Genomic DNA, 14,982 nt, shown 5'->3' on the forward strand with positions numbered 1-14,982 from the left:
ATCCGAATCGGCAAAGAAGAAGTCAAACTATCACTTTTAGCAGATGATATGATACTATATGTGGAAAACCCAAAAGGCTCCACTCCAAAACTTGTACAGGAATTCAGTAAATTGTCAGGATATAAAATCAATGCACAGAAATCCATTGCATTTCTCTACACCAACAGCAAGACAGAAGAAAAAGAAATTAAGGAGTCAATCCCATTTACAGTTGCACCCAAAACTATAAGATACCTAGGAATAAACCTAACCGAAGAGGCAAAGAATCTATACTCAGAAAACTATAAAGTACTCATGAAAGAAATTGAGGAAGACACAAGGAAAAATGTTCCATGCTCCTGGATTGGAAGAATAAATATTGTGAAAATGTCTATGTTACCTAAAGCAATCTATACATTTAATGCAATTCCTATCAAAATCCCATCCATTTTTTTTCAAAGAAATGGAACAAATAATCCTAAAATTTATACGGAACCAGAAAAGACCTCAAATAGCCAAAGGAATATTGAAAAAGAAAGCCAAAGTTGGTGGCATCACAATTCCGGACTTCAAGCTCTATTACAAAGCTGTCCTCATCAAGACAGCATGGTACTGCCACAAAAACAGACACATAGATCAATGGAACAGAATAGAGAGCCCAGAAATAGACCCTCAACTCTATGGTCAACTAATCTTCGACAAAGCAGGAAAGAATGTCCAATGGAAAAAAGACAGCCTCTTCAACAAATGGTGCTGGGAAAATTGGACATCCACATGCAGAAAAATGAAATTGGACCATTTCCTTACACCACACATGAAAATAGACTCAAAATGGATGAAGGACCTCAATGTGAGAAAAGAATCCATCAAAATCCTTGAGGAGAACACAGGCAGCAATCTCTTTGACCTCAGCCGCAGCAACTTCTCCCTAGGAACATCGCCAAAGGCAACAGAAGCAAGGGCAAAAATGAACTATTGGGATTTCATCAAGATCAAAAGCTTTTGCACAGCAAAGGAAACAGTTAACAAAACCAAAAGACAACTGACAGAATGGGAGAAATTAATTTGCAAATGCCATATCAGATAGAGGGCTAGTATCCAAAATCTATAAAGAGCTTAGCAAACCCAACACCCAAAGAACAAGTAATCCAATCAAGAAATGGGCAGAGGACATGAACAGACATTTCTGCAAAGAAGACATCCAGATGGCCAACAGACACATGAAAAAGTGCTCCACATCACTCGGCATCAGGGAAATACAAATCAAAACCACAATGAGATATCACCTCACACCAGTCAGAATGGCTAAAATTAACAAGTCAAGAAATGACAGATGCTTGTGAGGATGCGGAGAGAGGGGAACCCTCCTACACTGCTGGTGGGAATGCAAGCTGGTGCAACCACTCTGGAAAACAGTGTGGAAGGTCCTCAAAAAACTGAAAATAGAGCTACCCTATGACCCAGCGATTGCACTACTGGGTATATATCCTAAAGATACAAACGTGGTGCTCCGAAGGGGCACGTGCACCCGAATGTTTATAGCAGCAATGTCCACAATAGCCAAACTATGGAAAGAACCTAGATGTCCATCAACAGATGAATGGATAAAGAAGAGTGGTATATATACACAATGGAATACTATGCAGCCATCAAAAGAAACGAAATCTTGCTATTTGCGACGACGTGGATGGAACTAGAGGGTATTATGCTTGGCGAAATAAGTTAATCGGAGAAAGACAACTGTCATATGATCTTCCTGATATGAGGAAGTGGAGATGCAATGTGGGAGTTTTGGGGGGTGGGAAAAGAATAAATGAAACAAGATGGGATCAGGCGGGAGACAAACCATAAGTGACTCTTAATTTCACAAAACAAACTGAGGGTTGCTGGGTGTAAGGGGCTGGGAGAGGGGGTTGGGTTTATGGACATTGGGGAGGGTATGTGCTATGGTGAGTACTGTGAAGTGTGTAAACCTGGCGATTCACAGACCTGTACCCCTGGGGATAAAAATACATTATATGTTTATTAAAAAATTTAAAAAAAATTAAAAAAAATAAATGAAACTATGACTTTTGTGGCAAAAACAAAAAACAAAAAACAAAAAAACCTGAACATCAAAAATTTTTCTGTATTTAAATTTAAAACGTAAATAAACAAGAAAAAGAAGGTTCCGTTATGTTTCGACAGTTTACTAGAAATAATATTTTGTTGTCCAGTTTTTCAAGAACTGGTCATTTGTAGTACACATGGCAAGTTCTATATATATGAATTTAATTAGTATATAAATAATTACATATTAATATGTAATTGATTCTTTATTAATACATATTTAATTAATGAGAATATTAATTATCTAACTATGGCTAAAAGAAAAAACTTGCTACTTGTTCTCAGATACTCAGGATCTTTATTAGAGATCACATTGGGCCTATTGTATTAAATAGATGACACTCATGAATAGCATATTAATTGTTTTTATGGTGATTATTCTTGAACTCTTGCTTTTTAGTATTTTTAACACATTCTTCTTCCAACCTTGTTTATGTTAGAAATTTGTTTAATAAACTTTTTGGTTATAATCATATTAAATGTAAGCTTTAAAGAGCTTGATTTAATGGTATTCAAAGAAGTGAAGTTTGTTTTTGAAGTCTGGTTGTTGTAAGTACTTTTCTATCAGTAGGGAATCTCAATGATAGTTGACCATGTTTTCAAGGTATAATGACTATAACATATAATCCAAATCAAAGGTTCAAGCTGCATTATCAATGTGGCAGGGGTGGAAAGTAAAGGGCTTTGTTGTTTATTATAGACCAAGATAAAAAGAAGGACTGACCCACTATAGATTAGAAGTTCCAGAATGATTTCACTCTGTTTTCTTTGAAGATTCTTTCTAGCTACTCTAACTCACTATGTGTTTTTGACTAAAATAGTGGTTGATGACTCTTTTAAAATAACACATTGCCTTTAGACTTAAACCTGTATTTACTTTGTAAAATAATAGGTTTCAGAATCCAATTGCTGTGCTGTTCAACTCCACCATGATTACAGTTTGCATGTTAATAGGGGTGGCACTCCCAGCCAGAGAGGTGCCCCCCAACCAAATCTAACTTTTTTGAGATGCAAAAGGTTGTAGCCACAAACCACAGGAAGTCCCATGGCATGGGATGGAATGAACAGTTTGGATGTCTATTGACGTTTTTAGTTTTTTTCTCATGAATGACTGCCACTGATTATAAAGGGCAAATATACGTTGTTAGAGCTATTTTAAAATTAGTAAAATTAGGTTGTTGAGATTTTAAGCTCCTTACAGTATTCCAGGGCACTGCCTTCATCAGACATAATTTAAGCATCTTTACTTGTAAGCTTGATTTCTACGTCATAGGTTCTATTTCTGCCCCATTGTCACTGGCAACAACCTGCCTGTGCCTTCATTGTATTCTGACTGCTCCCTGTTCATTCCTTCAATTACACAGCAGCAGAACTCACTGAAAAAGCATGTGTATTTAAAACTCTCCAGTGGATTCTTACTTTTTTCCAGATAAAATCCAAAATCTTCAACAGGACTCAGAAGGCTGGAATGATCTAGCCCTTAGCTACTCTAGCTACTCTAGCAGCTGCCTTCTTACTGCTTTAATTCTTCACCATAGTTCTTTCTTTCTTAGAGCCTTGGCACAGCTTACCTCCACCTGGAATGCTTTTCCTGTACTGCTCTTGAAGATATCAAGGATATCTTCATATCCTTGGTTGAATGTCCCTTCCTAGAGGCAACTTCCCTGAACTCCCACGCTGAGTCACTTCGCCTTGTTATTAGTATCTTTTCTTTCTCCTTATTAGCATCTGCCAAAATTGTAATTGAGCAATTACTTGTGAAATTGTTTGTTGATCGTGTTCCATGATAGAATTAACCCCACACTTCTAGGGGACATTTTTGTCTTCTGTGTACTGGTGTTTCTCCAGAGCCCAGTCAAGTGCCTCATCCATAATGTTTGTGCAGTGAATATTTGTTGAGCAAATAAATGAAAAACCAAGAAAACTGTAACTATAAGTATAATTAATTTTTTTTTTAGTTTGAAAAAAAAATCCTCCAACTTTGCATTATCAGAATACAGAAATGCGTCTTTTTTTTTTAGTCTATGGGGGCTGATGGGGTCTTGAAAAAAAGTAGCTTGAGTTACTACAAAGGTAGATCAGAAGACCTAGTATGCATGAGTCTAACTATTTATTTTACCCATTTTGACATTCAGCAGGCTTTCTTGTTTCTTGGTGAGTCCCTCTGCAAATTAAAATTGTGTAATGGAAGTGACACAACATAACTCCTATAATTCCCCTAATAATACTGAGAATCCTTTCTCAATAAATTAACACTATCTTTTTTATTATTTAAAAGTAGTGATGTAATGCCATCATTTAGAGCTTGACTTATTTTACTAAGTTTTTTTTTTTTTTTTAAGATTTTATTTGTTTATTTGACAGAGAGAGACACAGAGCAAGAAAGGGAACACAACAGGGGGAGTGGGTGAGGGGGAAGCAGGCTTCGCCCAGAGCAGGGAGCCCAATGTGGGGCTCAATCTCAGGACCCTGGGATCATGACCTGAGCTGAAGGCAGAGGCTTAATGACTGAGCCAGCCAGGCGCCCCTTTACTAAGTTATTTTAATGTAGATAATACTTTATGAATCACCTATAAGATATTAAATTTAATAACTAAGTCAGCTGACAAAAACGGCATTAAGATGTCTTATCTGTCAGGGACGTATTATTGACTTTATTTCAGTGGGTCTATAATAGATTTAAAATTAAAGGTAACTGAGCTATGTGGGGCTTATGCTCCTACAGGGAATAATGGACAATCCACAGCACATCAGTCTTAGAAGTCATTAAATAATTCTTCATTAAGGGGAATAGTGATGAGAAGGCAGAGAAGAAAAAAAATCTTTGCAAATTTTAACTAGTAGCTTCTACATATTAAACAAAGAAGAAAGGCAAAGGAAATAAAACTCTAAGAAAAGGAGGAATGACCTTAACCAGGAGTTTAAATTCAACCTAAATAATCAAATACAATATGATATAATCTGTGGAAGATTGGGAGATGAAGGAAGTGCTGGTGGTTCAAGCTGGGGCAGGTGGCATGAGGTTGCTCCAGGCAAAGAATATTATTTCAGCTTCAGGCATTTTGAATTGACAGCTGGGTAAGGAGAGAAAAAACTAAGGTCATTTAGGTGTATTATTAAAGTTTTGAGAAGGAACTGGTAAAAGTTTCTGATGACTTGGGTATCAAGAAACCCTACCTCGCTAATACTTGTCAGAAAAAGGTGATCAGTATTGTAAAATGCGGATCGTATCCTAATCTGTAATCACACGCAGAGTTTGAATGATGAGTCAATGGTGAATATACTGAATAAGAACTTTTTAGCAATATAAATAAATTAAATAACTCTAGATTTAGCAAGAAAAATGTTACATAATTATCATTATTGTACCTGGTTTTAAGATTTTCTGGTAGGTCTCTTAGAAGGAATTTGCAGATAAACTATTATGTAGTCATTTCTTCAACATATTTATTTAAATGTGCAGCATAAATTTTATTTAGCCTTCTCGCCCAACCTTTTACAGAATTTTTACAATAATTTCTACATAGACATTAGTAACAAAGAAATTTAGTAACAAGTACTTAGATGCTAATATGTGAAATTTAAAGTGCAGTTTTTTCTAGGAACAGTCTTTTTAGACACAATGCCAATCTGTAAAATGCTTAATTTTCCATTAATAACATAAATATAAGAAACTGAACAAAACCCCAACATTTCCCTCACTGTATAGTAATGTCACATTTCTCACAATTTAAACAGATCACCACATAACATTATTATTTGGGCATTGATGCATTTGTTTATCCCCACCACACCCACTAGAACATAAACCATGCTTTTCATATGAGTTCCTTAGGGCTTAGAACAGTGCCATGTATATAGAAGGCACTTAAGAATAAATACATCCAGGACATGTTGCCAAAAGCATTCCTGATTAATATAAAAGAAACTTAAAAGGAATCATGAGGTCACATTATTTTTCCTTTCTATATTTAACCATATGAACAAGGACAGAGACCAGAAGCAAGGTCTGAATACAGTTAAATCATAAAGAAGACCTAGACTATACTTGGCTTTGGAAGATAAATCATCAAGTTAGGCAAAATCAGAACCCTATCTAAATTATTTTGGAAAGTTGCTACTTAAAGACTTTGATGATGGGATGCCTATGGGGTAGGTTAAAATGCATAGTCCCAAAGATCCATTGGCTTCATGTAGGAAGTAATGAGAGGAGTCATTTACAAATAAAGAATAAAAAGGTAAGGACAGGAAGTTTTTAGTCTTTGGTGTAAACCAGGATTTTAACATGTGTGCAAAATTAATTACAGTTAGGGGGAAAATCTTGCTTGATATTAGTTATTATGTATTGGTAGAATGTACTTAACTTAGGTTTCCTATGTTATATATCCTTTTCCTGTATATGACTATAGCCATTGGTAGAATGATTTAAACAGTTTGAGTATTGCAGTGAAAACTCTGAACTTTATTTTATTTTTTTAAAGAGAAATATGAAAAAAATGTAACTTGTCTTAATGCTTTCATTAATTCAGAAAAAACAAATTTACTGGCTCTTGAAAATACTCCTACCAACTATCCAAACTGTGGTAATAGTGTCCAAACCACCATAAGTTAGAACTACAAATATTAACCCTATGTTAACAAGATTGAAATTTACTGAGTGCTTACTATGTACTATGTGTCAGGAGCTCTTGTAATTACCTTTTATATGTATAGGCTCGTTAACCCTTGGAAGAGCCCTATGAGAAAATAATATCTTTGCTTTTCAACTGGGGAATCGAGGGCAGAAAAATACCTAATGAATTGCCTCAGGGCATGCAAAACCAAAGGGAATCTGGGAAGTTTTACCTGGAACTTTGATCTTAATCATCATGTTTTACTGACTCCCATTAAGATACCATGAGCACAAAGCACAATATTTGTTCCAAATTTTCCACTGGATTTCAGAATACATCAAAGGTGTAATGGGAAATAGAATTATCAAGATTTAAATGAAACTATCTCACATAATGTTTCCAAATTTCACTTGGGGAAAACATTCCCACATTTAAATTTTTTTTTTCTTTCTTCCTTCCTTTCTTCCTTCCTCCCTTCCTTCATTCCTCTGTCTCTCTCTCTATCTCTCTCACTTTCTTTCTTTCTTTTATAATCTCTACACTAACTCTGGGGCTCAAACCCACAATCTAGGTGGCATGTGTATGTACACACACACACATGCATACATACGAAGATAATGTTCATAAGTAATAGGAAATGATGAAACAAATAGAGTCAGATCTTAATAAAAAACTATTGTATGAAGGATAATGAAACTAGATGGTGTCTGTGTGTATGAGTGTGTGTAGAGATTGAACTTTATAGATATCTCAGGGCACCTGGGTGTCTGCCTTTGGCTCGAGTCATGATCCCAGGGTCCTGGATTGAGTCTCACGTTGGGCTCCCTGCTCAGCGGAAAGCCTGCTTCTCCCTCTCCCACTCCCCTTGCTGTGTTCCCTCTCTTGCTGTCTCTCTGTGTCAAATAAATAAATAAAAATCCTAAAATAGATATACCATCTATCTATCTATCTATATATATACATACACACAACATAATTACTTTTAAAAAAATATCTTCAAAACTGGGGTATACCTTAAGCAAGCCACAAGCAGATAAATAAAAATACATAACAGAGTAGTTCAGAAATACAGCTCAGCTGAGAAGTTCCATCACCCATACATGGGGAACATAGCGATAGTGAAGAGAAGGAATTATAGGGAATATCGGGGACAATCAGAGCTGAGCTTCTTTTCCAAAACTGACAAGAAACAAATAGTTTCTTTATTTGTCTTCTTCAGATGGACAGCACACCAAATACCAAGCAAGACAGACTTTTTTTTTTTCTTTACACACAGTTATATCACAGAAAAATAACAAAGAATAAAGAGAAAGACGTACCTGGGTGGCTCAGTGGGTTAAGCAGTCAACTCTTATTTTGGCTCAGGTCATGATCTTGGGGTGCTAGGATCAAGCCCCATGCTGGGCTCCACGTTCAGCAGGAAGTCTGCTTGAGGACTCTCTCTCCCTCTATCCCTCCCCCCACTCACTCACACTCTCTGTCTGTCTCTCTCTCTTTCTCTGTGTTAAATAAATAAACAAATCTTTAAAAAAAGAATAAAGAGAAAAATCTTGGAAGCTGGGAAGAAAACAGCAAACGAATTAGAGTAACAGATTATTAATCAGTAAGAAATAAGATTCAGCTAATAAAATGAAGCTAAATGCAGATATTTTCAAACACTTAACATAAAGGATTTAACATCTAAATACTCTAAAATAGTTGGTCCTAAGGGAAGACAAATCTAGAGAGAGAGAAAAGAAAATGAAACATTTCCACTTTATCTGTACTCTTTTATACTTTTAATGGAAAATATAAAGCAAATAAAACAAAATTGTTAGGATTCATTGGTTCCAAGAGTTTTAAAAATTGTTATTTATTCTTTTAGTCATGTTATTGTTTTCTTTACTTCTAATTTTTTACTAAAAAAAAGAGAAGAATAAATGCATTATCTGTCATTCCCTTTCACTCTTATGCTTCATTTTCTACAAATATAAGGCATGGTAGTGAGTAAGCGTACTCAACATTCTAACTCTGCTACAGGGAGCAGTATAATAATAATAATAATAATAAGAAGAAGAAGAAGAAGAAGAAGAAGAAGGAGGAGGAGGAGGAAGAGGAGGAAGAAGAAGAAGTAGAAGAAGAAGGGCACCTGGGTGGCACAGCATCTGACTCCTGGTTTTGGCTCGGGTGGTGATTTTAGGGTCATGAGATCGAACCCCTCATTGGGTTCTGAGCTCAGCGATGATTCTGCTTGAGATTTTCTCTCCCTCTCCCTCTGTCCCTCCTACTCGTGCTTTCTCTAAAATAAATAAATACATCTTTAAAAAAGAAGAAGGAGGAGGAGGAGAAAGAGAAGAAACAAATAATAAATGACTAGGCCTCTAACAAGTAGTTTGGATTTGAAACAAAAAACATGTATGAAAAAATTAATAATCAGTGCTTCATTCAATTTCAGGAAAACAAAATACAATGAAATTATGATACTGAACTCTTTTGTTTGTGAAACATGTTAATATATTGAAAATCTGAAAAATGTACAAAGACTATGCAAGCAAAGATAATTTTAGAGGAGTCAGTTTGAGGTCTTTGTACTTGCTCTAACAAAAACCTTTCTCTCATGATGCAAGAGAAACATATTCTTCATTCATCCCAAATCTCATTATGCTCTATTGCTCTGAAATAGGAAAATTTCTGGGGTACCAAAAAATAGAACATTTTCTTCAATAACTAATCAATGCATTGTAAATACACAGAACTATTTGTCTTTCCTGCCTTTTAAGTTCTGTTAAGGGTAGATAGATGGAAATAGGATATTTTGACTTGTGATGGGATATTTTGAACTTAGACATAAGTGGTGGAGTGCTGCTGTAGGAGTAATGCTAATTTTTTCATAATGAATTAATTTCTTCCATTCCACGATTATTGTCAAAGAATGCATCTCTCATGAGAGAGTCCCGTGACAGAAAAACATCATTATGAGAAATATTTTATGCTAAAAATGGCTATTACCCCCATGTTTTTGAAAGTAAACCTTTTTTTTTTCCCCCCCCCAGCTAGTGTTAAAACTTATTCCTAGGCTAGCTAGGTCATTAGCTGGAAAGAAAAGTACCATTCACCAGCCAAGACAGAAAAGATGAGGAAAGTTAATTCTTTGAAATATAAGTGCATTGTTTCCTAGGACAATTAGAGTTTTCAATATATATTGGTTGAAACCCAAGTATAAAACGTTTAAGGAATTGCAATTTGGGTATATACTATTGAATAAAATATTTAAAAACAATTTGTCAACTGTATTTTGAAATATTCTAATGAAAGGTAATCTTCATCATTTCCCTTTCCCTTTATTAACAAAAACAAAAATTATGTACAACCTTCTGCATCTATTATTTTTCAGCATAGAAATATTTCTCTTTTATTGAATAAATAGGAATATTTTGATAATGATATCTAATGTAATTAACGAAATTTGTTCTGACTGTAGACTAGATTCCTCTTTATTTAAACCAAGATGTACAAACTGGAGTCCAATATACTTGCACGAACACACCCAGGCAACTTTAACCTGGTGTTGCTTACTATCGAGAATGCATTTTTATGGATCCCTCATCACCAGTGGATGTTATCATGCATCTCAAGGGAATGGTGGTGTGCTCCTATGAACCAAAGAGCAGCCTCGGGACAGGAAGGTTGAAACAATCTTATTTTCCTTTGCTGACAACATTAGGTCTTCTGAATATTTGCTGCAGTTGCTAAGGGATTCCTCTCACTTACAGCAAATTTGTAATGAAGATACAACTTTTATCATCCCATCTTTTCTTTCTCTCTGATACTCACTCTATGTTAGTAACCTCTGCCTGTTCAGATAGCAAAATTACAGATTGCCTACTTATCTAGCAGCCATTGTTAAATACATGGCCACCTCTATAGATAGCAGATGATGGACCTTCCAATTCATTCACTACTCAAGATTATAGAGCAGACCATTAATGAATACACTGTTCCATCTTATATAATAATATTACGGCCACGGCCAGAGGGTCTGAAATGAGTCCCACATTCTCGTTCTAATGCTACTGGCAACATCAGTCTTTTAGCAAGACTGAATTGCAAGAGGATTTCTTCAAAACATCTTAGAAGCTGTGATGGATTTACAGTTACCTGAAATGGTCGTAGTTTGTCCAGACATCACCTGAGAAGCCCAACAAAGTGGATTTAGTAATGTTGAATATCAGAATAAAAAAGAAATACTCAAAAATAATGATTTTGCCTATCCCTTCATTTTAGAGCCATTCTTTCTTTTTATTTCTCATAGCTACCTATACCATAGCTACCCACGTTTTCTCTTAATTCAAAGAAATGCTAGGTAAAAGAGATAAAAAATGTACTGTAAAACACACAGCTACACTTATTAAAAAAAGACAGAGTGACAGTAAGTACCATAATGACTCTGAGAAGCAATGAATAGGGACATGGACAGAAGGATAAAGCCAGTGACACTAGAGAGTAGAGAATAAGGATCAGTCTACATAGGTATATACAAGCAAAGGGATTAAAGTAAGCCCCATGAGAGACAGGAAGTCAGATCTGGATTTTCTTAAATGATGATAGAAACTTTGACCAAGCAAATGAACAGGGTTCTAAAATAGTTCAACTAAACAGATATGTAAGTACTAAGGAGCATTTTCTTTTTTCTATAAAAGTTAAAGTGTCCAGCGAGACAGTATTTATGATTGTTACGAGTTCTTGTCATTTTTTACAGGTCCTTTCCTCAGTAAAAAAATAGTACTACCATGCTGGGATAAAGATGAATACAGACCAGGCTAGATTCATGGTTATATATTCATTATTATTATTATTTTAAAAGATATTAAAATGAAAATGAATAAGGGGCTGTTTTAAATAATGTGGTGAGCACATTGTAGGTCACGCCCAGTGAGTCACCCTTTAGTACACTCCCTTTCACTGGAGTGCAGGTAGACTCTGACAAAGATAATGGGATGTCACTCCCATAACTGTGTTTGTTATGTAAGACTCTTAGCCACTGGAGAGATAGATTCTCCTGATGGCCCTGAAGAAGCAAGCTTCCCTGTGGCAAGAGGGTCTGTGGGAGGACCACATGGCAGGGAACCATGGTAGCCTTCAGAGTCTGATGGTCTCTGGCCTTAAGCCAATGTCAGTGAGGAGAATCCAGGACCCTCACGTACAGAGACACAAGGAAATGAATCCCGACAATAACCTAAATGAACTTGGAAGAATATTCTTCCCCAGACAAGTCACTGGAAGAAAATACAGTTTGGCCCATACCTTGGCTACCGCCTTTTAAGACAGGAGCAGAGTCTAGCTAAGCCATGCCTGGACTCTTGGCTTATGAAACTGTGGGGGAAAAAAAAAAAAAGTATGTTGTTTTCAGCTGGTAAGTTTTGGTTATTCATTATACAATAAAAGAAAATACATGAATAAGAAATAAAAGGTATAAAAAACACCTTGGGAAATGGTAACATTCACCTCTTTACATAAAAATTCACCCACAAACAACTGACGAACAGAATACGTAGTAGATACAACACAGCCAAAAAAAGAATTAGTAAATTGGAGAATAAATATAAATAGCCTGAAATGAAGCATGTAGAGATATAAATGGAAAATATAACGAATAGGTGCAGAGATACTGTGGTTAGAATGAATAGCTCTACCACAGAGCTAAAGGAAGTAAAGGGAGGGAGTACTGAGAAGAAGGGGGAGGAATATTTGGAAGCTATGTGAAGATGAGGAATATTATGATTGAATATTTTCTAGCACCATATAATGTTTGAATTCCTTGGCTAAAAGCATTACCAAGTTATAGTAGCAAGTTAAGTAAATTTTAGAAAAACCACCACATAGCCAAGCCATACTGAAACTGCAGAACCTTAAATACAAAGACAAATATGAAAATCAATCAAAGAGAAAAGACAGATCCGCAAAAGGATGACAATCAAATTGATAGAGATGTTTTATAAACAGGAATGAATCAGTAAACATTGGAGTCATAGCTTTGAAGTTAAGTGGAAAACAACATTAAATTGGAACGCGGTTACTCTCTACTGTTATCTGAGTGGAAGGACACACTGTCAACATGAGTGCAAATGATACAGAAATTTACTCCCTACAGACCCTCAGTGAAAGGATTACTAGAGACTAACATTCATTAGTTTGAAAATTTAATTCAGTAGAAAAGTTAATCCGGAAATAAAAAAGGGAGAAGCAGCTATGGCAAACAAAGAAATTCATGCCTCAAATCAGAAGATATGAATGATAATTTATAGTAAATATTAAATTTTTTAAAGATTATTTATTTATTTGACAGAGATCACAAGTAGGCAGAGAGGCAGGCAGAGAGAGAGGAGGAAGCAGACTCCCTGCTGAGCAGAGAGCCCGACACGGGGCTCGATCCCAGGACCCTGGGATCATGACCTGAGCCGAAGGCAGAGGCTTTAACCCACTGAGCCACCCAGGCACCCCAATTTACAGTAAATATTGAGTAAGTAATACAAATGCAAATTTCCTATTCAAAACAAACTGGAGTTGAAAGTATAGATATAAACAACATAGCAAAGGAAGAGGGAAGTTCAAAGAGAAATCATTCCATTTTGATTTCTTTCTTATTCTACAAAAAGTCAAAGATTCTGATCAATTTTAATTAGAGATTAACATATTTTTGCTAAAATGTTGACTGTGCTATGGGAAGAATAAAGTGTATATTCTATAAATCATTAGAGAAAAATGTATATGAAAAGGACTTTATCAATTCTGCAAAATCAAGATATTGAAAAAGTAACAAAAACATCACAAATAAAAAGTATAATTAAAGGTGATAATAACTGCCAATCTCCATAATCACTATAGTCACACATTAAGCGGATCTATTAAAAATGAGAAAGCTTCCCTTGAAATTATGTACTGTGTTAAGAAATAGAAACTAAGCACAACTTCACACAATAAGTGGAAATTAATGGATGGAAGGAGAGGCACCTGCAAAAGAGCAATACCTTCCCCTCCAAAATTCTTGTGTTTCAAGACCTGTATTAAAAAAGTAAACCCAGGGGCGCCTGGGTGGCTCAGTGGGTTAAAGCCTCTGCCTTCGGCTCAGGTCATGATCCCAGGGTCCTGGGATTGAGCCCCGTGTAGGGCTCTCTGCACAGCGGGGAGCCTGCTTCCCTTCCTCTCTCTGCCTGCCTCTCTGTCTACTTGTAATCTCTGTCTGTCAAATAAATAAATAAAATCTTTAAAAAAAAATAAACCCAGTCAAAATTATTAAGTGGGAAAATTTGTACTAAGAAAAGAGTATACAAGTAATATTTTAAAAGAGTCATAAATACACATTAGTTAAAATATAGTCAAATTATAGAGAAAAATACAGATAAACAAAACCCACACATACATAAGAATTTCACAATTGTAATACAAATTAATACAAAAAACTGTATTACAAAAACTGTAATACAACTGTAATACAACTGTAATACAAAAAACACACCTTCCCAGCCAAAAGTTATTTAGTAGATAAAAGACTGGTATGATATAATTTAAATGCTCTCTTAAGCCTAATGTTGATGTAGGAATATAATATGTAAGAGTACTCTTGAGTCCCAGTACTGTTCAGTGATGAGGACGTCAAATCTATAAAGTACTTCTTGCATTTTATAAGATTGAGAAGTAGATATATTTTCTTACAGATATATTTATAGCAACCAATATTTTAACACTGACCAGTATCAAGTTTTCATATACTATAACAATTTAAGAAGAATAAAATTGGATTGAGTCTACTTAAGGTTAATTTCTGAATTTAATCCTGAATGTTTATTATCCAATACCATCTTACAATCTTCCTAGTTCAAATAATCAGTTGCATTATCAACTCTTTTAAAGGAAAAGTAGTAGTGTTTTAAAGTGTGTTTCTTCCTGACACACATTAGACTCAACTTTTCAAGGACATCTTGGCGCATTAACAAACAAACTGTCAATATGTAAATAGAGCCCATGAGATAGATTTTGAGACAAAATTTAAAACATTCTAGTGGTGACACATATGTACTAACATCTTTTTTTTTTTTTTAAGATTATTTATTTGACACAGAGACAGAGATCACAAGTAGGCAGAAAGGCAGGCAGAGAGAGAGGAGGAAGTAGGCTCCCTGCTGAGCAGAGAGCCCAATGCGGGGCTTGATCCCGGGACCCTGAGATCATGACCTGAGCTGAAGACAGAGGCTTTAACCCACTGAGCCACCCAGCTGCCCCTGTATTAACATCTTTATGTCCC

Source organism: Martes martes (assembly GCF_963455335.1).
Source record: "Martes martes genome assembly, chromosome: 4".
Classification (NCBI taxonomy): Eukaryota; Metazoa; Chordata; class Mammalia; order Carnivora; family Mustelidae; genus Martes; species Martes martes.